Source organism: Mus pahari, chromosome 10 (assembly GCF_900095145.1).
Source record: "Mus pahari chromosome 10, PAHARI_EIJ_v1.1, whole genome shotgun sequence".
In the NCBI taxonomy this organism is placed as follows: Eukaryota; Metazoa; Chordata; class Mammalia; order Rodentia; family Muridae; genus Mus; species Mus pahari.
In genome coordinates, this window is record NC_034599.1 from 85,077,140 (window position 1) to 85,100,361 (window position 23,222).

Here is a 23,222-nt window from a genome sequence, read left to right on the forward strand (position 1 = left end):
GTGAACCCTGGCTACCCCAACACACCAGAAAACCAAAACTCTGATTTAAAATCACATCTCATGATGATGATAGAGGAATTTAAGACATAAATAACTCCTTTAAAGAAATACATGAGAACACAGGTAAACAGGTAGAAGATATTAAAGAGGAAGCACAAAAATCCCTTAAGAATTACAGGAAAACATAACCAAACAGGTGAAGAAATTGAACAAAACCATTCAGGATCTAAAAATGGAAATAGAAACAATAAAGAAATCACAAACGGAAACAACCCTGGAGTTAGAAAATGTAGGAAACAGATCAGGAGTTATAGATGCAAGCATCACCAAGAGAATACAAGAGATAGAAGAGAGAATCTCAGAAGCAGAAGATACTTTAGAAAACATTGACACAACAGTCAACAGAAATGCAAAATGCAAAAAGATCCTAACCCAAAACATCCAGGAAATCCAGGATACACTGATAAGAGGAAACCAAAGGATGATAGGTATAGAAGATAATGAAGATTCCCAAGTTAAAGGGCCAGTAAATAATCTTCAAAAAAATTATAGAAGAAAACTTCCCTAAACTAAAGAGATGCCCATGAACATACAANAAGNCTACAGAACTCCAAATAAACTGGACCAGAAAAGAAATTCCTCCCATCACATAATAATCAAAACACCAAATGCACTAAACAAAGAAAGAATATTAAAAGCAATATAGGAAAAAAGTTAAGTAACATATAAAGGCAGACCTATCAATATTACACCAGACTTCTCACCAGAGACTATAAAAGAAAGAAGAACCTGGGCAGAGGTCATAGAGACCCTAAGAGAACACAAATGCCAGCCCAGGCTACTATACCCAGAAAAATTCTCAATTATCATAGATGGAGAAACCAAGGTATTACATGACAAAACCAAAGTTACACAATATCTTCCCACGAATCCAACCCTACAAACATAATAGATGGAAAACAACACAAGTAGGGAAACTATACCCTAGAAAAGGCAAGAAAGTAATCTTTCAATAAACCTAAAAGAAGATAGCCAAACAAACATAATTCCACCTCTAACAACAAAATAACAGGAAGTAACAATCACTTTTCCTTAATATCTCTNAACATCAATGGACTCAATTCCCAAGAAAAAAGACATAGACTAACAGACTGGATACACAAACAGGACCCAACATTTTGCTGCTTTGAAAAAACCCACCTCAGGGAAAAAGACAGATACTACCTCAGAGTGAAAGGCTGGAAAACAGTTTTCCAAGCAAATGGTCCTAAGAAACAAGCTGGAGTAGCCATTCTAATATCGAATAAAATTGACTTCCAACCCAAAGTTATCAAAAAAGACAAGGAGGGGCACTTCACACTCATCAAAGGTAAAATCTTGCAAGATGAACTCTCAATTCTGAATATCTATGCTCCAAATGCAAGGGCAGCCACATTCATTAAAGAAACTTTAGNAAAGCTCAAAGCACACATTCCACCTCACACAATAATAGTGGGAGACTTCAATATCCCACTCTCTTCAATGGATAGATCCTGGAAACAGAAACTAAACAGAGACACAAGGAAACTAACAGAAGTTATGAAACAAATGGATTTAACAGATAGCTACAGAACATTATATCCTAAAACAAAAGGATATACCTTCTTCTCAGCACCACATGGTACTTCCTCCAAAATTGGCCACATAATTGGTCACAAAACAGGTCTCAACAGATAAAAGAAGATTGAAATAACCCCATGCACCTTCTCAGATCACCATGGACTAAGGTTATTCTTAAATACCAACAAAAATAATTGTAAGTACACATACACATGGAAGCTAAACAAAGCTCTACTCAATGGTAACTTGGTAAAGGAAGAAATAAGGAAAGAAATTAAAGACTTTTCAGAATTTAATGAAAATGAAGACACATCATACCAAAATTTTTGGGACACTATGAAAGTGGTGGTATGAGAAAAACTCATAGCTCTAAGTGTCTCCAAAAAGAAACTGGAAAGAGTATATACTAGCACCTTGACAGCACACCTGAAAGCTCTGGAACAAAAAGAAGCAAATACACCCAAGAGGAGTAGATGGCAGGAAAGAATCAAACCAACTAGAAACAAAAAGAACTATACAAAGAATCAACAAAACCAGGAGCTGGTTCTTTGAGAAAATCAGCAAGATATATAAACCAACCCATATCCAGACTAACAGAGAGCACAGAGATAGTATCCAAATTAATAAAATCAAAAATGAAAATGGACATAAGAACAAAATATATCTTAAAATAATTATTCTGTTTATTGAATATCAACAGTTGAAAATATTAAAATCATGTCCTACAAGAAAAAAATAGAAAGAAAGAAAGAAAGAAAGAAAGAAAGAAAGAAAGAAAGAAAGAAAGAAAGAAAGAAGGAAGGAAGGAAGGAAAGAAAGAAAGAAAGAAAGAAAGAAAGAAAGAAAGAAAGAAAGAAAGAAAGAAAGAAAGGGAAAAAGAAAAAAATTCCTATTTGTGAGTTCTGTCTTCCACATGAGGGTCCCTTTAAGGAGCGTGTTTATTCATGGGACTTGAATTAATTGCTAATACAGTGTTGTTGTTTTTTCACATATTTAAATTCACTAATGACTTATGTAATGAAGTATTATATAGGCTAATTAATGAATATAATGCACATAAAGTTATTACAAATGCTGTTATTGTATATGTCAGGTTGTTTTTGTTTCTAAATCCAGTGAAACTCAATCTACATTCAATACTTCATATTTGCAGAGAGCCCAGGTCAAACTGGTGCAGGCTTCTAGACTGTCTATTCACTCTCTGTGAGGCCCTATGAATCTTGCTTAGTTGATTCTGTGGGCGATGTTCTTGGAGTGTCCTTGGCCTCTCCAGCTCCTACAATCCTTCTTTGGCAGAATTCCCTGATCTCGGCCCAGAGTTTGGCTGTGGGTCTCTGCATCTGTTCCCATCAGTTTCTGGATGAAGCTTATCTAATGACAATTATGCTAGTCTCTGGTCTATTAGTATCATTTGGAGACATTTCATTGACTTTTTTATGTATTTTTGCCATAAATTTTCAATCAAAAGAAAAATTGTTGAGTTACAAGAGTAGATAAGAATATCTTAATAAACAAAGTACAGTTTAATAGGCAGAAAGTACCAGAAATCCATATTTAAAAGACAAAGTAGCCTCTGCAACATATCCACTGTGTCCTATAATGAAATGAAGAAGAAAAACATCAGTTTAACTTTGTAGTAATCTTGATAGGCAGGGTCCTAATACAAGAAATGTAATAGAAGAAATGTGATTCATTACAGTTTTTGGTGTTCTATGCCAAGAACTTTGCCTGGAGAAATAATGAAAGAAACTGTAACAGGAGAAAATAGTTCCTTGAAACATTACTTCACTGGTTTTGATGTAGGTTTTGAGAAACATAATATGGAGAGTGAATATTTATTTCACCAAACCAAATAAAAAGGGGGCTCTAAGAACTGAGAGACTTTCCTCTTCTTAAATACCGAACCCCAAACTTCAATGAGTCAACATGAAATCTATGGCTGGGCAAAAGTCAGTGGAGCCTTTACATTAATAGGGAAATAAAGATAAATTGAGTCCAAATAGAATAATCTTATAAAAGTGTGGGAACATGCAGCTCAAGTGAGTTTAAGAGATACAGTTTTTGTAGACTCTCACCTGAATTACTGCTGAGGAGCAAATAGCTGCCATTACTGAACCATCTTAGAACTGAATGTTCGGTGTATCCATGGGAAGTCATCTTCTGACTTACAAATCTCTTCCTAGAAAGAAAGAAACACTGAATTATGAACCATCTGTAAATACACACTCATTTAAGGACAACCTGTTAGTTATCAATAAGTTTTAGTTTATTGGTGGAAAATGTTACTTATGTGTGAGATTCTTATATCATGAAGAAGGAACAAGCATAAAATATAACAAGCATAATATATAACGTAATTAATTCTTCAGTTTCTTGCTGTGTGGCAAGCATTCTCTTTTTCCCTCACTGGTGATTTTTCGGGGTTTATTTTATTTACAAAATGTTAAAACTATACATGTTATTATCTCAAGAGCAGTTGCATCTTTTAAAAATATTAAAAACAAAAGTCCAACCCAGGCCTGGTGGCATACTCATAATCCTAGCCCTTGGGTGGTTGCGGCAAGAAGAGCATGCATTTAAGGCAAGCCTGGGCTATATTGTAAGGCTTTTTCTCAAAACAAAACTAAAACAAACACACACACACACACACACACACACACACACAAATACAAAAACAAGCATAAGAATTTTATTTTTCACTATAAACTGTAGGCAACTATATGTTTTTAAATCAACTAAACTAAGCCTTTAATTAAAATTCAGCCAAATAATTTAACTAAATTAAAATGAGTCAAAGTTGTAAGAATAAAGATTTCTTCAATTGATGTAGATTTAAAAGCTCTGATATTTATTTTTTTAATATGGTAGGTCAGGTGAGCAAAGCCACCAGAAAAACCCATTCTATTGTTTTATTTATTTGCTTATTTGTGTGTTTGTTTGTTTGAGACAGTTTTCTTTGGGGACAGGAAGACCTTCAACTTATCTTCCCTCAAACTCTAGAATTCTGGGATAACACTACCAAACCTGGCTAAAGACTATATTTTACATATTGAAATTTTGTGTAAAGTTAGCCTTAAGTAATAAAAATGATATGGTGTGTCCCCATATATCTAAGATTAGGTCAGAATAATTAACATACAATTAACTTTTGTTATATATTAGTTTCTTTCCACAATCCTGATCTTATTTTCCTAAGCCTAACCAAAACAAATTCAAAAATGTCCAAAAGCCCAACATACCATCAGAGTACAAGAATATTCTATCTGTCATTCCGATAGGTAAGAAGTTCATAAATTTTACAACAAACTTTAAAAATGATCTGCAATCAGCTGGGTGCAGGTGCACAAATTTCGTAGTTCGAGGTCAGCCTGGTCTACATAATGAGTTTCAGGACAGCCAAGGCTACATGGAAAAACCCAGTGTTGGAAAAAAAAAAATGTGTCTGCAATCAATTAGTAGCGTCTATAAGCTGCTAGGCATAATGTCAGTGGCTCTGCAAATAGTGAATTTTATATTTCCTAGATGCAGTGGCTTGGTTCTTCTACAATAACAAGTCCTTGTATTTATTCTCCCTCTATCATTGAAACAGAACAGTGTGATCTCTATCCTCATATCTAAAGGTCAGTTTCATAGTATTTTTGATCACATAAAAAGTCACCATGATCAAGTAGGCTTCATCCCAGGAATTCAGGGATGGTTTAATATATGGAAATCCATCAATGTAATCCACTATACAAACAAACTCAAAGGAAAAAAAAAACACAAGATCATCTCATTAGATGCTAAAAAAAAAAAAAAAAAAAAAAAGCCTTTGATAAAATACAACAGCCATTCATGTTAAACGTATTGAGACATCAAGAATTCAAGGTTCATACTTAAATATAATAAAAGCAATATACAGCAAACCAATAGCCAACATCAAACTAAATGGAGAGAAACTCAAAGCAATCCCATTAAAATCAGGGACAAGACAAGGCTATCCACTCTATCCCTACCTATTCAAGTCCTCAAAGTCCTAGCCAAAGCAATTAAATGACAAAAGAGATCAAAGGGATACCAATTGAGAAGTGGGAAGTCAAGATATCACTATTTGCAGATGATCTGATAGTATACGTAAGCAACCCCAAAAATTCTACCAGAGAGCTCCTACAGCTGATAAATAACTTCAGCAAAGTAGTCAGGTATAAAATTAACTCTAACAAATCAGTAGTCTGTCTCTACTCAAAGGATAAATGGGTAGAGAAAGAAATTAAGGAAACAACACTTTCACAATAGTTCAAATAACAAAAAGTATCTTGCTCTCACGCTAACCAAACAAGTGAAAGATCTATATGACAAGAACTTTAAATCTGTGAAGAAATAAATCGAAGAAGACCTCAAAAGATGGAAAGATCTCCCATGCTCATGGGTTGGCAGGATTAATATAGTAAAAATGGCCTTCTTACCAAAATCAATCTACAATTCAATGCAATTCCTGTCAAAATTCAAATTCAATTCTTCATAGAGTTAGAAAGAACAATTCTTAACTTCATTTGGAGTAACAAAAATCCCAGGATAGCAAAAACCATTTTTCAACAATAAAAGAACTTCTGGGGGAATCACCATCCCTGACCTCAAACTATACTACAGAGCAATAGTTATAAAACCTTGATGGTATTAGTACAGAGAATGGCAGGGAGATCAATTGTATAGAATGAAGACCCAGAAATGAACCCACACACCTATGGTCACTTGATTTTTGAAAAAGAAGCTAAAACCATCCAGTGGAAAAAAGACAGCATTTTCAACAAATGGTGCTGGTTCAACAGGCACTCTGCATGTAGAAGAAAGAAAATTGATCCATTCTTCTCTCCTTGTATAAAACTCAAGTCCAAGTGGATCAATAAAACCAGATATGCTGAATTGAATAGAAGAGAAATTGGAGAAGAGCCTCAAATAGTTGGGCAAAGGGGAAAACTTGCTGAACAGAACACTAATGGCTTATGCTTTAAGATTAACAATCAACAAATGGGACCTCATAAAACTAAAAAGCTTCTGTAAGGCAAAGGACATTGTTAATAGGTCAAAACAGCAACACTACATCCAATAGAGAGCTAATATCCAAAATATACAAAAAACTCAAGAAGGTAGACTCCAGAGGACCAAATAACCCTATTAAAAAATGGAGTACAGAGCTAAACAGAGAGTTCTCAACCCAGGAATCTCAAATGGCTGAGAAGCACTTAAAGAAATGTTCAGCATCTTAGTCATCAGGGAAATACAAATCAAAATGACCCTGAGTTTCCACCCTGAGATTAAAAACAATGACTTCATGAAATTTGCAGGCAAGTGGATGGAACTAGAAAATATCCTGAGTGAGGTAACCCAATCACTAAAGAACACACATAGTATGTACTCACTGATAAGTGGATATTAGTCCAGAAGTTCACACTCCCATGGTTCAACCCACAGACCATATGGAGCTTAGAAGGAAGGAAGACCAGGGTGTGAATGCTTAGGTCCCATCTTGATGTGGGAACAGGATCATCAAGGGAGGTGGAAGTAGCAGGGGACCTGGGAGGGAGAGAGGAGGGGGAGAAAATAAGGGGGCTGTATTAGGCACTGAAGGGGATGGGGGAGAGGTACAGAGGGCCAGGAAATAGAATAAAAATGTGTAGCGGAGGATGGGGCATGAGGAACTGGGGATAGTTACTGGAGGGTCCCAGACACCAGGGAGATAAGAGGCTCTCAGAACCCAACAGGGATGACTTTGGCCCAAATACTCAGTAAAGGAGGAGCTAGAATTTGTAGAACCACCTCCAGCAGATAGACACGGTCTCTGAGGGATAGGGGTACCCACCCATCTCAAAGTTTTTAACCTAGAAATGTTCCTGTCCAAAGGAAGAAAAGGAACAAAAAATGGAGCAAAGACTGAAGGAAGGATCATCTGGAGACTGCCCCACCTGGGGATCCATCCTGTCTGCAGACACCAAACCCTACACTGTTGCTGTGGTCACCTGGTGACAGTTGACAGGAGCCTGGTGTGACTGCTCTTTAGGAGGTCTGGCCAGCAACTGGCTAATGCAGATGTGATGCTCGGAACCAACCATCAGACTGAACTCAGGGACCCAGTGGGGGAGATGGGAGAAGGACTAGAGGAGCAGAGGGGGATTGCAACCCCTTAGGAAGAACAACATCAGCTGGCCAGACCACCCAGTGCTCCCAAAGACTAAATCACCAACCAAGAAGTACACAGGGAGGGATCCAGGACTCCAGATACATATGTAGCAGAGGATGGCCTTGCCCGACACCAATGGGAGGGGAGGCCCTTGGTCTTATGAAAATGCCCTAACATTGCAGTATGCTGGAACAGTGATGCAGGAGAGGATTGTTGGATGGGAGAGCACCCTCAAAGGGGATGGGGAAGAGGGTGGCTGTGGGATGGGGGGTTTATGGAGGAGTAACTGGGAAATGGGATATCATTTGGGATATAAAAGAATGGAATGATTAATTTTTAAAAAGAAAAGCAAAACCTCAAATTAAGAATACATCCTTGGAATAACAATATGAACTAACCAGTACCCCCAAAGCTCCCTGGGAATAAACCACCAATCACATGGTGGGACTCGTGTCTCGAGCTGCATATGTAGCAGAGGATGGCCTAGTCGGCCATCAATGGGAGGAGAGGCCTTTGGTCTTAAGGAAGATTCTATGCCCCAGTATAGGGGAATGCCAGGGCCAGGAAGCATAAGTGGTTGGTTTGAGGAACAGGGGGAGAGGGGAGGGAACAGGGGATTTTCAGAGAGGAAATTAGGAAATTAGCATTTGAAATGTAAATGAAGAAAAAAGCTAATAAAAAAATATTTTTTTTTTTTTTAAAAAAGGGGGGAATACATCCTTACTAGCCAGAAACTGGAAACAACCCAGATATCCCACAACAGAAGAATGGATACAGAAAAATGGGGTTCATTTTCACAATGGAATACTATTCAGCTATTAAGAACTGAGTTTTGCAGGCAAATAGACAGAACTAGATTATCCTGTGTTATGTAACTCAAACCCAAAACGATATGCATGGTATGTACTCACTAATAAGTGAATGTTAGCCAAAAAGTACTGAATATCCGGGATACAATGCACAGAACTCAAAAAGGTTAACAAGCCAAAAAGCACAAGTGAGGATGTGTCGATCCCACTTGAAAGGGAGAAGAAAGCAATTACAGGAGGGGTAGGGAGGGAGGGACAGTATGAGAAAGGGGACAGGAAGGGGAAGAAAGGAACATGATCAAGTATTGGGTGGGGGAAAAAAGACTGAAGTCCTGAGGGCCAGCAGAAAGAATAGAAACAGTGAGCCTCAGGAGGTAGGAGGTTGGGGGGACCCTCCAGAATGTACCAGAGACCTGGGAGGTGGGAGACAAGGACACGTTTCACATGCATCATGCTGAGATAAAGAACCAGGATACAAAGGAATGGTACTCTGGCTACATTTGCATGAAGTCCTAGAAAACAAAGAGAAACAAAACCACTGTGAGGAAAATCGGAGAAGTGGTTGCCTCCAGTAATGGCGGGAAGCTTAAAGGGGGGATTTCTGTGCTACCGAAACTGTTTTATAACCAAATAGGATCATGCACTCCCAGTGCATATAAACTTGTCGAAACTTTATATCATGCATTTAAATTTTGTACATTTTATTATATATACATTTTACTTGTAAACAATATTTTAGATTACAAAATAAAATTTGATAACTTATTGTTTTTCAGTGTCAAGAACCATTTCATCATCCTGGCACAAACTATAGATGTAGAAAACTGTTTTCACTGCAGCAAAGAAAATGTGCTTTTTCTTGTTTTCAGCTCTTAGACTATGCCTATAATCCAAACATAAAATTCACTTATAGAGTATAAATGTGAAAAACTTTGAAAAACTGGTGCTAATATTAAATAGAGTTTTTGAAACAGAGGGACATATGAATAGCTTTTGTTTGAGAATAGACGAGACAGAGTTGAGCTGGTTTTGAAGGAAGGGTTATTGGTGTTATTTTACATATATGGATTTGAGATACTAAAGATGACACTGCACACCTAAAGCTTCCATGTATCATGTGTATGCGTGTACATGCATATGTATACATACATAGATGTATGTACATATACAAAAGCGTTTAAATGGAACTATCGTGCTATGGGACAACAGCACAGGCTAACAAATAAAAACCCAGTACCAGGAATGGGTTACCTCCATAGGAGCTGTTAGCCAGTGAGATGCCATAGATCCCCACATACTATAGACTGTTACCAATTCTTTTGGTAACCCTTCAGAAATTGATGGCAAAACCTTATTGCTAAAACACAAGGTACTTGAGCCATACATAGAACATGGAGAACTCAAAATGGTATTGACCTGGAAACTTCATTTTTACTGGGTTAGTTAGCTTTCATAGTACTGGAAGGTGCTCTCTTCACTACCAGAAGGGGAAAGTAATGAATAATCTTAAAGAACAGCCATAATTACAGGCCTGTCAAGTCATGCCTACTGGTGCAGTAGTAGCAAGAACGCCATTAGAGTAACCAACAATTCTCTGACTGGATTAAAGACCCTCTCCACAAGAATAGACTCCTATCTGACAAGGTTTTGGAGACCAAGAACTTGTGACTAAACAGGTCTCTAGGGGAGGACATGTTATTATAATTCTATCAAATGGACATAGTTTTAAACCAACTCATAATGATTTATTGATATACCCATAAATTAGAACGTACCTTAGAATCTGTCAGTAAAGCTCCTTTTCATAGTAGATGGTGATTAACATAGAAACCCACAACTAATAATGGGGTAGAGAATGAGAGGCAGCAGAATGCTTAGCATATCTAATTACACTCCTCCCTTCCAAGGCTCAGGTGTCAATGCAGAAGAAGTGATAGGAAGATTTTAAGACGCAGAGGTGATAGATAACTACAATGAAGCCCCAGTTTCCATACTTTATAGGGAAGTTACACAAAACTTATAAGAGTTGTGACAGCATGCACAAGACTTATGCCAGACAAAATCCCAGCATGTAGGTAGGAGTTAAGCATGACGTTCCACCCATAACTGAGGAGCTACTGGTAAGTGATACCTTCCAGAGAAGGAGAGTTAATGTTCTTTAAGGGTACATAGCCTGTGATGTGTCAGCCATGCTCCATGGATAGCAACACACCCAAGAGTACATTTGTAGGCAGCACTAATTGTACTTGTGTTTATGAAGCAAGCGAGGACAGCAAGTTGGGAGGATATGGAATGGGAGGGTGGGAGTGTAGGAGGACTTGGGGGAGGTGTGTATATGATCAAAATAGGTTGTATGAAATTATCGAGGAATTAATTTAAAAAATTGAAAAAAAAAACAAATCAAATGGAGTTACCAGTATGTTGTTTTAAATCTGAAACCCAATAGAATAATTCAAACTAATAAGATAATTTACAATAGGGTCAGAGAGAAATGTAGAGGCGGTGATAGCCAACTCACATCTCTTATGCTGAAAGACAATTGGTATTGTCCTTTGTTGGTAGAATGGAAAATTTAGGTACCTACATAATATTTACCTTTGCTTGAGCTAAACTGAAGAGAATCTTATTTGTATTTACAAGAACTCTTTCTCAGGGAGGAGACCGGTGGTAGGGAAGAATGTTGCACATCCCTGTGCTTTTCACTCTTTGACTTCTTTACTTTGTCCAAACATTAATTAAAATTGCTAAAATCAAGAATGTTTGGTGTGCTTCCCAAATGGCATATTAAAGAGGATGCTTTTCCCAAGTTAACTACTGTTCCTCAAACAATTTCCAGATACCTTTTGAAAATGATAATAACATTCTCATATGTTTTTGGCTGTATTTGAGATGCGAACTGGGTGTCATCATCATTCTCAAGCATTTCTGTTTGTTCAGACTTATGCTAAGAGTCCTCACTGTGGAGTAGGAACCCGAGGTAGCTACTTAAAGAAACATATTCTCTAAAGAAGAAAAATATTGTAGGCAAGTGTCGGGATGCTTGCTGAGTAGAAGCATCCAAACCACTGTACTAATGGCGAGGAAAAGCAAACTTCCTCCTCAGCTAGAAGAATGTGTGAGGTGAATTCCTTTCTCCATCAAAACAAGCCAAGACCAGAAGAGACAGAAAAATAGGTTCCAGGTGAGAATTCTCTCAGGGAGTTTTTTATGACACAAAAGAAGGCAAAACACATTCATTTTCCTTTCCTCCCAGCTGTTCTAATGGCATAAAGGGCTGCTGTCCTGCTCATACGCATCTGCATGCAGACTGGCATCTGCAGCCCGTTGCCTCCAGGTGTTAGATGAAAGAAGATCCTGAAAGTCAGTGCAGGCTGGAAGCCTTGCTTCCAGGAACAGGTGCTGGTTTGTGGAAACCTGCAGACCTATGCAAGTATATTTTGAGAAATAAAGTTGAAATCAAGTTTCTAAAATAAAACAAAACAAAATAAAACGAAAAAGTGGTGTAATTTTAAAAATGGAAAAATACTTATAGGACACTTTATGCTTAGAACATGGTTAATAAAGCATCTATGTGATTCAAGAATAAAATCGTGTGTTCTATTTCTTCTCCGGGAAGAAATGATCTGTCATTTATGCCAGACATTTTGTAGTTGCCATGACAACTAGACTGTATGCTGAGAACTTAGGAATCCCCAGGGGACATATCCATTTAGGATGAAGCAACTAGGGAACACTCAAAGACGGGATGGCTCTAGGAAAGACAAAGTCATATTTTCCATATGAGGCTTTTTCATCTAGCCTTTTTTTTTAATGTTATAAAATTGGCAAAATAAAATAATGTTACATTACAAATATCTTTGTGACCTTATTTCTTAAAAATAGTTCTCCCAAGAATATTCCCAAACTGGAATGGATATACCTAAAGAAAATAAAACTAGATAGCTTACTTTTCTATTAACTATAAATGGACATCACTTTTATGTGTGACCCAGCAGTCCACTGCAGGGCTTCTTGCATTACCTCTCTATTCTACTACAAGTTCTAGTAGAGTAAGTTAACCAAAAGCCATAGTGGTAGTCAAATTCAAATTTTGTTGTATTTATTAATTATTTACATATCTATGCATGCTTAGTTAAATTATTTTAATTAGACTATAATAAAAAAAACAGCATTTTAGTTTTTATTTATCTTCCCTACTAAATGTTAGGTCTTTTTGACAATACCAGATGCTATGTTTCTTGTATTTATTTATTACTTAAATGTAAAAATTCTACTAGTTCAGAGCAGGACAAAATGTTCAAAGCAAGATAGATGCTGACCTTAACTTCAAAAGGTGTAGGACATGAGCAGGAGATAGGTCGTATATAAAGCCGCTGTCTTAGTCAGGGTTTCTATTCCTGCACAAACATCATGACCAAGAAGCAAGTTGGGGAGGAAAGGGTTTATTCAGCTTACACTTCCATACTGCTGTTGATCACCAAAGGATACAAGACTGGAACTCAAGCAGGTCAGAAAGCAGGAGCTGATGCAGAGGCCATGGAGGGATGTTCTTGACTGGCTTGCCTCCCCTGGCTTGCTCAGCCTGCTCTCTTATACAACCCAAGACTACCAGCCCAGAGATGGCACCACCCACAAGGGGCCTCTCCCCCTTGATCACTAATTGAGAAAATGCCTTACAGCTGGATCTCATGGAGGCATTTCCCCAACTAAAGTTCCTTTCTCTGTGATAACTCCAGCTGTGTCAAGTTGACACAAAGCTAGCCAGTACAGCCACAGTGTAAGTTGGCACAAAAATAAGATGTGATACGGTATGAGAAACTGGAAGAATTGTTAAAAAAAAAAAAAAAGTATGAAAAAACCTAGAGGTTCATGAAGAAGATAACAGTTAATAAGAAGTTGTGATATAGAGATATAGAGGGCTGGAGTGATTGTGCGCGTGTGTGTGTGTGGGGGGGGTCTAAAGTAAGCAGGAAAATAGCAACTCCTATAGCAATTAGCCTTTGGTAAGAGAATATTTCCTTACCAGGATGATAAAATAGGAAGTATACCTTGTAATAATTGTGGCCACTCTTCACCCATGAGACACTTTCCTATCAACAAAAGCCAAGAGAAGCAATGGAAAAAAATCAGAAATAAATATTATACTTTATAGGAGCAAAAAAAACCATCATATTGCTGCCTGCATCTTAAATGTACTAAATGCAATATTTTAGGTATGTTTGACCTCAAGTAGTCACCATAGAAATCCTGTTGAATAAATACGATTATTCTTCCTAACTTCTAGGTAAGTAAATTGAGATAAGGAAGTAGTGAAGTCAGAATTCAAATGTATACACTTAGATCAAGAACACAGACATCATTAAGCCCCGTCTCTCAACAGTGTGGAGAAAAATCCCATTGAAAATAACAGAGTTTTCTGTGAGATTGTTGGCAATCAACTTAGCATAAGTAAGGAGAAAAGATGCAACTAGCCCTCAAGAAACTTGAGGCCCCTGGAAGTGGTGAGGTCTTGTGGGGTGGGGGTGGGAACGGTGAAGAACATCCTCTTGGAGAGGGGGTGGGGAGGAGGTATGAGAGGAGGTCAAGGGTGGACCAGGGAGGGGGGGATAACGACTGGACTGTAAAAAAAAAAAGATTAAAGAATAAAAGAAGAGAAATTTTAAGAGTTATAGAAATTTAATAGCATAAAGATACCATTGTTTCATAATTTGTGGGTGGTGTCAATAAAAATCCAATAAAAATATCAACTTTTAATTTACTAAGCATACTCTTAGGTGCATGCCAAGTCTACACAAACAGAGATAGCAGCACATCTATGTTTAGATAGCTAAAATATAGAGCCAGTCTCGACGTTCTTTATCAGAAGAAGAAAATGTGGCAAATGCAAAGGAGGATTTTAGGAAGCCATAAAGAAAAATGAAATCGCAACACATTCATGAAAAATAGATGGAACTGGAGATCATTATGCCAAGGAAACTAAGACAGACTTGAGAAACACAAATACTACTTACTTTCTTTCATTGGCAGGACCCGAATTTTAAATTATATTTAGTGTATGTGCATTTATATGTGTGTACTTACAAGCTATGAAACTAGAAAAAGGTGTCATGAGTCAGAAATATTGAGGGTTGGAAATATTAGCCAGCATAAAGGGATACCTGTAGAGTCAAGAAATAAATTTTAAAAAAGCAACATATAGAATAACTGGACAAAGAAAAATAACCAGTTAGAGGTTACCACATAGGTGGAGGAAGGAGGGCACTGGGGAAGGAGAATGAATGAGAACAAAGCAAGCATGAAGATGCCATGACAAAACACGTCACTTTGCTAAGCTAAAAAACTAATAAAATTTTTAGACTTTTCTTTTTCATTTGAAGGAAGGAACGAAGTCCAAGAATGACAGATACGAAATGGTTAAAATAATATGACATTTGTACACAAAAAGATGGAGCAATGAAATAGAATTGTGAGCCTCCAAACAACCTGAGCATCACAGAAGGATTTAATATATGGCACTGCAATGCAATGAGCAAAGAGAATTGTATTCAAGGGACTCATGTATATGTCCACAACTTTACCTACAGGGAGACTGAGGAGGAAAGAGTCTAAATTCAAGATACGTTTGAGAAACTTAGTAACACACTATCTCAAAAAATTTAGTGCATATCAGATTTAAGATGGGATGCAAATGCCATCTGTCAACATCTGTAACAGCCATGTGTTGGTTTCCTACACATTGGTCATGGTATCTCCATACTCTTCTATGGCTATAAGAGACTTTCATAGTTCTAGAAGTTCAATGATAATTTTTTCAAAGCTACTATCTTTCCATAGATTGACCATTGCTTAATGTTTTCTGATTGCTTAAATGCACAAACCTCCTACCTCAGATCATTCACTCAAGGAATAAAAAGAGTGCAATTTTATCCCTATGCTCAGGAATTCTCAATGTGATATGACAACCATAAATTCCTCTTAGTGAATTCAACTAAGAAATCACTTCTGGGTTAGCTTTATACTTGTTACTTATAACATTACCTCTTTGTCTTTGAGCCTCTTATAGAAAAATTATCTCACTATTTATTATCATCCTTATTTTCCTAGCTTCATAATTTTTGGTAATTCTCTTCTTTCATCATTTATGTTCTAAATGCTAAACTCTTTTGAGAGTCCAATATCCCTGTACATTAAATATGCTCACAATATTTTTCACATTAACATTTCTTTGACTAGGCCAAATCTGACTCATTGTGAATAAGAATTTGCTAGTGGTAAATCATTTCAGTGAGTTCAAGAAATAAGGCATTACTCCTTATATTTTTTGTCTTTTTTTATTAAATATTTTCTTTATTTACATTTCAAATGTTATCCCCTTTCCTGGTTTCCCCTCCGAAAATCCCCTATCCCCTCCCCCTGCTCACCAACTCACCCACTCCCACTTCCTGGCCCTGGCATTCCCCTACACGGGAGCATAGAGCCCTCACAAGACCAAGGGCCTCTCCTCCCATTGAGGACTGACAAAGCCATCCTGTGCTACATATGTGGCTGGAGCCATGGGTCCCACCATGTGTACTCTTTGTTTGGTGGTTTAGTCCCTGGGAGCTCTGGGGGTACTGGTTAATTCATATTGTTGTTCCTCCTATGGGGCTGCAAACCCCCTTCGTCCCTATTCTCCAGCAAGACTGTGAAGTTGTAGCCACTACACTCTGAAGTGTCTGCACACTTACTCATTCAGCAGCCTCTACCCTTTTGAGTAAGTTCAAACATTTTCCAAACAACTTAATATGTGTTTATGACAAGCTAAGAAAAAATAGGATAAGTTACTTGAAAGAATTTTGGGAAAAAAAAAAAAAAACAACAACAACAACAAACTCTTTTTCCCAAGTACCCAAGTCATAGAGGAATTTTACAAAAATAAAGTGGAGAAAGACAGAAAATAAGAGAAAATGGATGAGAGCATCTAGCCGAGCCCAGAGGCCTGGGGATGTAGGTCAGTAATAGAGTGCTTGACCCACAAGCATGAAGCCCTGAAAAAAGAAGAGAGAACGGGATTGACTTTTGCAAATAAATGTAAAAAAAAAAATTTGTCGTAAAGTTTTAAATCTGAACAAATGCAATTCTTATCATTTGGAATTGCCTAGCGGGGAAAGAAATTTTGTTCCTTAATATGATTAAAGGATACATGAAAAATGTTTTTGAGTACGTATGTGTGTGTGCTTCTGCGAGAACAAGTGTCTGTGGGTGCCTGTGTGTTCGGATGCATACGGAGGTGGCAGGTTAACAGTGAGTGTTTTCCACAATTGCTGTCAACCTTATTTTTTGAGAGAGACTGTCTCGTTGGACATGGGGCTGGGGATTCAGTTAGACTGGCTGGGACTTTTAAGGTCCAGGGGTTCCCCCTGACCCAGGGATTCCTCCTGACCTGCCTTCCAGCACAGGGATTAGTGATGTGCTTTCACACCCAGCTTTTAAGAGAGCTAGAGATCAGAACTCTTTGGCAAAGCAAGCACTTTATCAACTAAGCCATCACTTTTCAGCCCATGAGAAAGGGCTTTGTCTTTGTTTTTGACATTGTCTTAAAGATCAAAAACTATCTAGATTATGTTGAAATTTATTACTAGTATTAGTACTGTTATTATCTATATTTTGAAATTTGGAATATGCGATTAACACAGTTTTTATCTCCAGTAAAATAGCATAATCATGTTCTAGAATTTGGAATTTAACATTACTGTATAATGCAAATTACAAACTTAACCGACTAAACTACAACTTTCACAATTTTATTCTAAGAAAAAAAAATATGAGGGTGTTTTAAAACATCAAAATGTTTCCTGGTCTTTGGAAACAGATTACCAGTAATAAAATTTCTCTTAGCATTTTATAGCAGTGTAAAAGATATTGTAAAAAAATGTTTTAAGAATAAAATCGGATGCTGGTTTCTAATATTTCCAGTTTTACAAAATTACTCTTAATATATATATATATATATGTGTGTGTGTGTGTGTGTGTGTGTGTGTCTACACCACCATCTCCTCAGAATCTAGAAGAGGGTATCAGGATCCCTGGAACAATTGCAATTTGGCAATGCAATGCGCTGAGATGGAATCTAAGACCTCTGGAAAAATAGCCAGAGACCTTAGTGCTGAGCCATTTCTACATACACACACACACACACACACACACACACACACACACACAAATACACTTTTTAAATCCTTAGAAAGGGTCTTTAAATATTAGGAAGAAACACATCATCAATTGATGTTCATAAAAATGTGAATGTTTTTGAGCCCCTTTCCTTACCGTGCTCCACAAAGGAAAATGACTCTACTGGACAGAGAAATGTTGTGTCAGATCCCCTTCCAGGACTCTGGCACAAATGGGGACAAAGGGACCAATAGAAAGGATGGCTGGACCTGAGAGCAAGCTGAATTAAAGCTTCATGTTGTGCCCAAAACCACACTCTGCAACCTTAGCCTACCACTGTCCTTAGATGGGATTAACATTTCTCTTACCATGAGATGTATAATCCTTCAGAGAAGAAAAAAAAATCCAAATGAAAGGGCCTGAAATTTATAGCTGGCACAAATCCAGTCCAACTGAGTGGAACTTTTGATACATACTTGTAAAGCAGACAACACAAGAATACTTGTCTAAATACTGAGCTCAGATCAGATTTAAGAGGAGGAGATGAAATATAGTATGTATGTAAACCACGGAAAACCGTCATGATTCTAAAAAGGCAAAGTTAAGGAATGCCTGAATTTCTGTTTTCTTTCTGACTGGTGAAAACACATTTTTTTTTAATCTTCTATTACATTATTCTCCCTAGGTGTCTTCTTTCAAATGAGAAGAGATGTTACGTGGCAGATTGATGAGAATACATAATAAAAAGTGAGTTCTCAAAAATATTCATGTAAAAAAATAAAAGGACTCTAAGACGGAAAGGTATGTAACGTTTGACATTCTGCAAGCAATGTACATTTTCACCAAAAACTATATATATATATAAGTACATATACATACATACATATATGTGTATGTATGTAGATACACATACTTGGGTTTGTGGGCCAGTGGGATGTTTAAGTGCATACAAGCACTTACCATGCAAGCCTGAGAGTCCATAGAAAGAATCAACTCGGGCTGGAGAGATGGCTCAGTGGTTAAGAGCACTGACTGCTCTTCCAAAGGTCCTGAGTTCAAATCCCAGCAACCACATGGTGGCTCACAACCATCTGTAATGAAATCTGCCGCCCTCTTCTGGAGTGTCTGAAGACAGCAACAGTGTACTTACATATAATAAATAAATTAAAAAAAAAAAAAAAAAAAGGAAGAATCAACTCATAGAATTTGTCCTCTGACATCCACGCATATAACAGGACACAGATGTACCAACAGTCTCACATACACACACACACACACACACACACACACACACACACACAGCATATACACACTACATTAAATAAATAAATAAATAAATAAATAATATTTTCATACATTTTTTTATTAAAATGAAATTCATTTCTCCCTTTCCTTTTCTCCCTGGAGCCCCTCCCAAGTCCCATCCTTCCAACTCCCTCAATATTCCTACACCTCTCAGACTGACAGGTTCTTATTCCCAGATTATTATGTTCATATATACGGGAGGGAGGAGGGCTCATGCCTGGAACAGGCTAACTCTCCTTTTCTAAGAAGTCATCATTTGTCTGTAGTCCCATAGTTCCTGTCCAGGGTTGTGACATTTCTCATTCCATGTTAGTATGTCTGTTTATATCGGTATTGTTCAGATTTTGTTTATGAAGCACTTTCTATGATAGACTTCTCACAGTGGCCTTCCTGGTATTCTGGATCTTATCATCTGTCCTTCCCTCTTCCCTGATATTTTCTGAGCAATGGGCACAAGAACTGTGATGAAGATGTAGCCATTGAGCCTGGGCATCACACAATCTATAGATCTCTGCATTATATCCATCCAGACATTATGTTTTCTGTGAGGGTCTCCATTTACTGTGAAGAGAAGCTTCTTTGATGAGGGATGGTAGCTATATTTATCTGTGGGTATAAGGCTAAGATTTAGAAGCTAGTTAGGAATGATGCTGATCTAGGAAAGTAGTGATAGTACATTCTTTTCTAAGACCCATACCTTATAAACTGCTAGAAAAAAACATAAGTAATATCCTATAATATTTAAATAATATTATTAGTTAATATTCTTAATTAATAATATTAATTATCCTATAATATAGAAAAAGCCTTTCTGAATAAGGCTCTAGTTGCTCAGGAATTAAGGTCAACTGACAAGTGAAAACTTACAAAACTAAAAAAACAACTGCATAGCTAAGAAAAAGCTCAACTGAATGAAGAAAAAAACTCAGAAGGGGGGATCTTTGCCATCTGATAGAGTTAATATCAAAAATATATAAAGAATTCAAAAACCAAAAAGTCAAGGAAACAAATGACACAATTATAAGCACATTAGAAAATCTAAACAAAGTACTGGTTACAATAAATAAAAATGGATAAGAAATACCTCAAAAAGTATTCATCTTCTTCATCAACCAGGAAAATTTAAACGACTTTGAGATTTATCTTGCCCCAGTAGGAATGAATAAGTGCAAGAAAACAAAACTGACGCTCTTCTCTTTCTCTTCCAGTCCCAGGCGCTGCGGGATTTGTGGGTTACCACGCAGACATGGCCAAGTCCAAGAACCACACCACACAGAACCAGTCCCACAAATGGGGCAGAAATGGCATCAAGAAATCCCAGTCACAAAGATACAAATCTCTTAAAGGGGGTGACTCCAAGTTCCCGAGGAACATGTGCTTTGCCAAGAAGCACAACAAGAAAGGCCTGAAGAAGATCAAGGCCATCAATGCAAAGTGCAAGCAGATAGGCCATCACGGCCCTCATGATACCTAAGACCCGCAAGCCCAAGATGCCAAAGGGCCCCAACTGCAAACTCAGCTGTCTGGCTTTCACCGCTCACCCAGAGCTTGGGAAGTGGATTCAAAGCTACCTGGCCACGGATCGTAGGCTCTGCCAACCAAAGCCCAGAGTTCAGAACAAGGCATAGGCCCTATGTAGCCCCAGCTAAGGCCCAGGCTTCAGTGCCAGTTCAGACTCCTAAAGGTGCCCAGGCCCCTGTGAAGGCCCCATAGAAAAGGCTCCTGCCAGTGTGACAACAGATGGACTGCTGTGACACAGCTGCCTACACACTATTAGCAGATGACCAAAATAGGACTATACTGTTTTCACAAATAAACAAGGCAAGAAAAAAAAAAACTGACAGAACTGGTAGAGTCTCTGTGTGTGTGTGTGTGTGTGTGTGTGTGTGTGTGTGTGTGCATTCTGACTCCTGATGAACTGTGGCTACGAGGTATTATTATCCCCATTCTCTTCCAATTTCTGCCACTGAGAATCCCAAGAGCTACACCAACCAGCCTGTCCCAGGTTCAAGGACAGTAAACTTGCCTTGTTTTTGCTCTTCCATGAACCTCCTTACTTCTCCACCAACTCCTGCCGCTGTGAGCGTCAAGTGTCTGCAAAGGCTGGCAAACGCCTACAGAGTGACATAAAACTACTGACTCAATGCTTCCTTAAGCATAAAGAACAGCCAGTACCTGTTCAATGCTTACCATGTACAAGAGTGCAGCCCGTAAGCCATCAAGTTGTGAAAACAATGTTCTGATTTTTAAAAGGAGTGGTGTGTTAAAGATACTTGCTCTTGTATGTTTCTGCGCCACGCAGACCGGCGCCGTGTCTGCGTGGGCAGAAAAAAGTATATTATGACACAAATTCAAAACGACATCCGGTAATCTCTGCTTCCCTCTGCTTTCAGGTTTCAGTTTTAGTTATCTGTGTAAAGTTAACTAGATCCAGGAAATTTCAGAAACAAGGTTTGCAAGTTATACTTTTCAAATCGCATCACTCCATCCTGCTCCAGAAGTGAATCCCCTTTGTCTTTGTATTCCTGTGTGCACTGTTTAACTCTCAGTGACATCTTGGATCAAGCCCATAGCCTGATGGCATGCGTTTATATTCCAATCACCCTTATTTTACTTCATAGTGATCCTAAACAATAGTAGTGATGCAGCAAAGGAATTGCCAAGGCACCAAAACAAGGATGCTGGATCAACTCTGTGCTGTGTGACTGTACAGCTGGGCAGATGGAGAAAATCAATTTAAATAAAACACCTGAGTCGTGAGAGCAAGAGAGCAGGCCCTGCCCCCTCAACCTGCTGCAGCACCTGGGAGAGCTGACCCTGATGGCCGGCTGAGGGGGACAGGTAGCCAGATCCAGAGAGCTGACCCCTAAGCACAACTTTTCTGCCCTGTGGTGACATTGTCAAGTGAGAGGTGACCCTCAGCTCTCACCCATGCCATCTGTGGCAGGCAGGAGAGATGGTCCTGAGGTCATCAGAGCAGGACAGCTGACCCTGACTCACCCACTGCAACATTCTGGAAAACAGGCTATGTACCTCACTAGGCAGCACAATAGAGCTGTCCCTGGAAGTGGGGACTGAAGCATGCCCTGAGGGTGTGAGTGTGGAAGAGCTGGTCCTGCCTCTTGCTTCTTGTTTTGCCTTGGTGAAGAAGAGGGATAGATACCCTTCTCCCCTCCCTCTTTCCTTACCATATGTGGCAGGCAGGAGATCTGGCTCTGATGGTCATGAGAATGTGACAATTGGCCATGCCCGCCTCCAGTACTTCACCTGGGCAGCAGGGTAGAACAGGCCCTGTCACTGGGGGTTGCTGGTGAGTTGGCTGCAGGGGTATAAAAAGCAGGAGAGCTGGAGAGCTGACAAGCTTAGATGTCACTCAGGGCCAGATCCCAGGGTTCTGAATGAGCTCAGTAATGAACTGCTGGAGTGTAGGAAGGCCAGTCCTATAGATCCTAAACGTCAGGATCTCCATAATTTCCAGTATATCTATAGAGCAGCAAGTCAGAAGCCTCGTACCAGACCAATGAGTCACTGAAATGAACATTTGCAAGAGGTACGGGCAAAAGGGTATAACTGTGAGACACACTGACACCCAGAGCTTCCTCAGTGACCTTTTTATTTCTCTGTTGGGGGAGGGGTTGCAAGGGTGGAGGAAAGGTACAAGGGGAGGGGAAGATGAGTGGGATTGGGGCACATGATGTGAAATTCACAAAGAATCAATAAAAAGTTCAAAGAAAAAAATGGAACACCTTACAATCATCCATACTATTGTCTAGACACTGGGATAGATGAAAAGCTATAGAAACATGAACTATTTTAAAGAAACATAACATGTAATTTTAGGAGAGGTAAAGTTAGTTTAAAATAATAAGAACAGGGTTCTGAAATTCAGTGACCTGGCTTTGTGTTAGATTAGTTTGAGAACTAAGCATTTAAGTAAGCCCAAAGCACAGGAATGATTACATAGTAAATTGTCCCATAAATAAATTTTTACTACAACTTGTAGTAAATGGTAATATTCTGTTTTGCCTCTGCCCTTCTTTATTATACGGTATTTTTATTATAACTAAAAATATACTACAGAGGTTTTTTTTTTTTTTTTTGAAAATATTTTAAATGTGGCTTTAGGGTTCCCTCCTGCTCCTTCACCAAGCCCCAAGATTGGTCCCAGTTGCTTATCCAGTACATTATCACCTCTGGTCAGT

General features: G+C 38.3%; 1 pseudogene; it reads left to right on the forward strand.

The window, feature by feature from the left end:
• Positions 1 to 20,266: 20,266 nt before the first annotated feature.
• LOC110328658 lies at positions 20,267 to 20,769 on the forward strand (annotated as a pseudogene).
• The last annotated feature ends 2,453 nt before the right edge of the window (positions 20,770 to 23,222 follow it).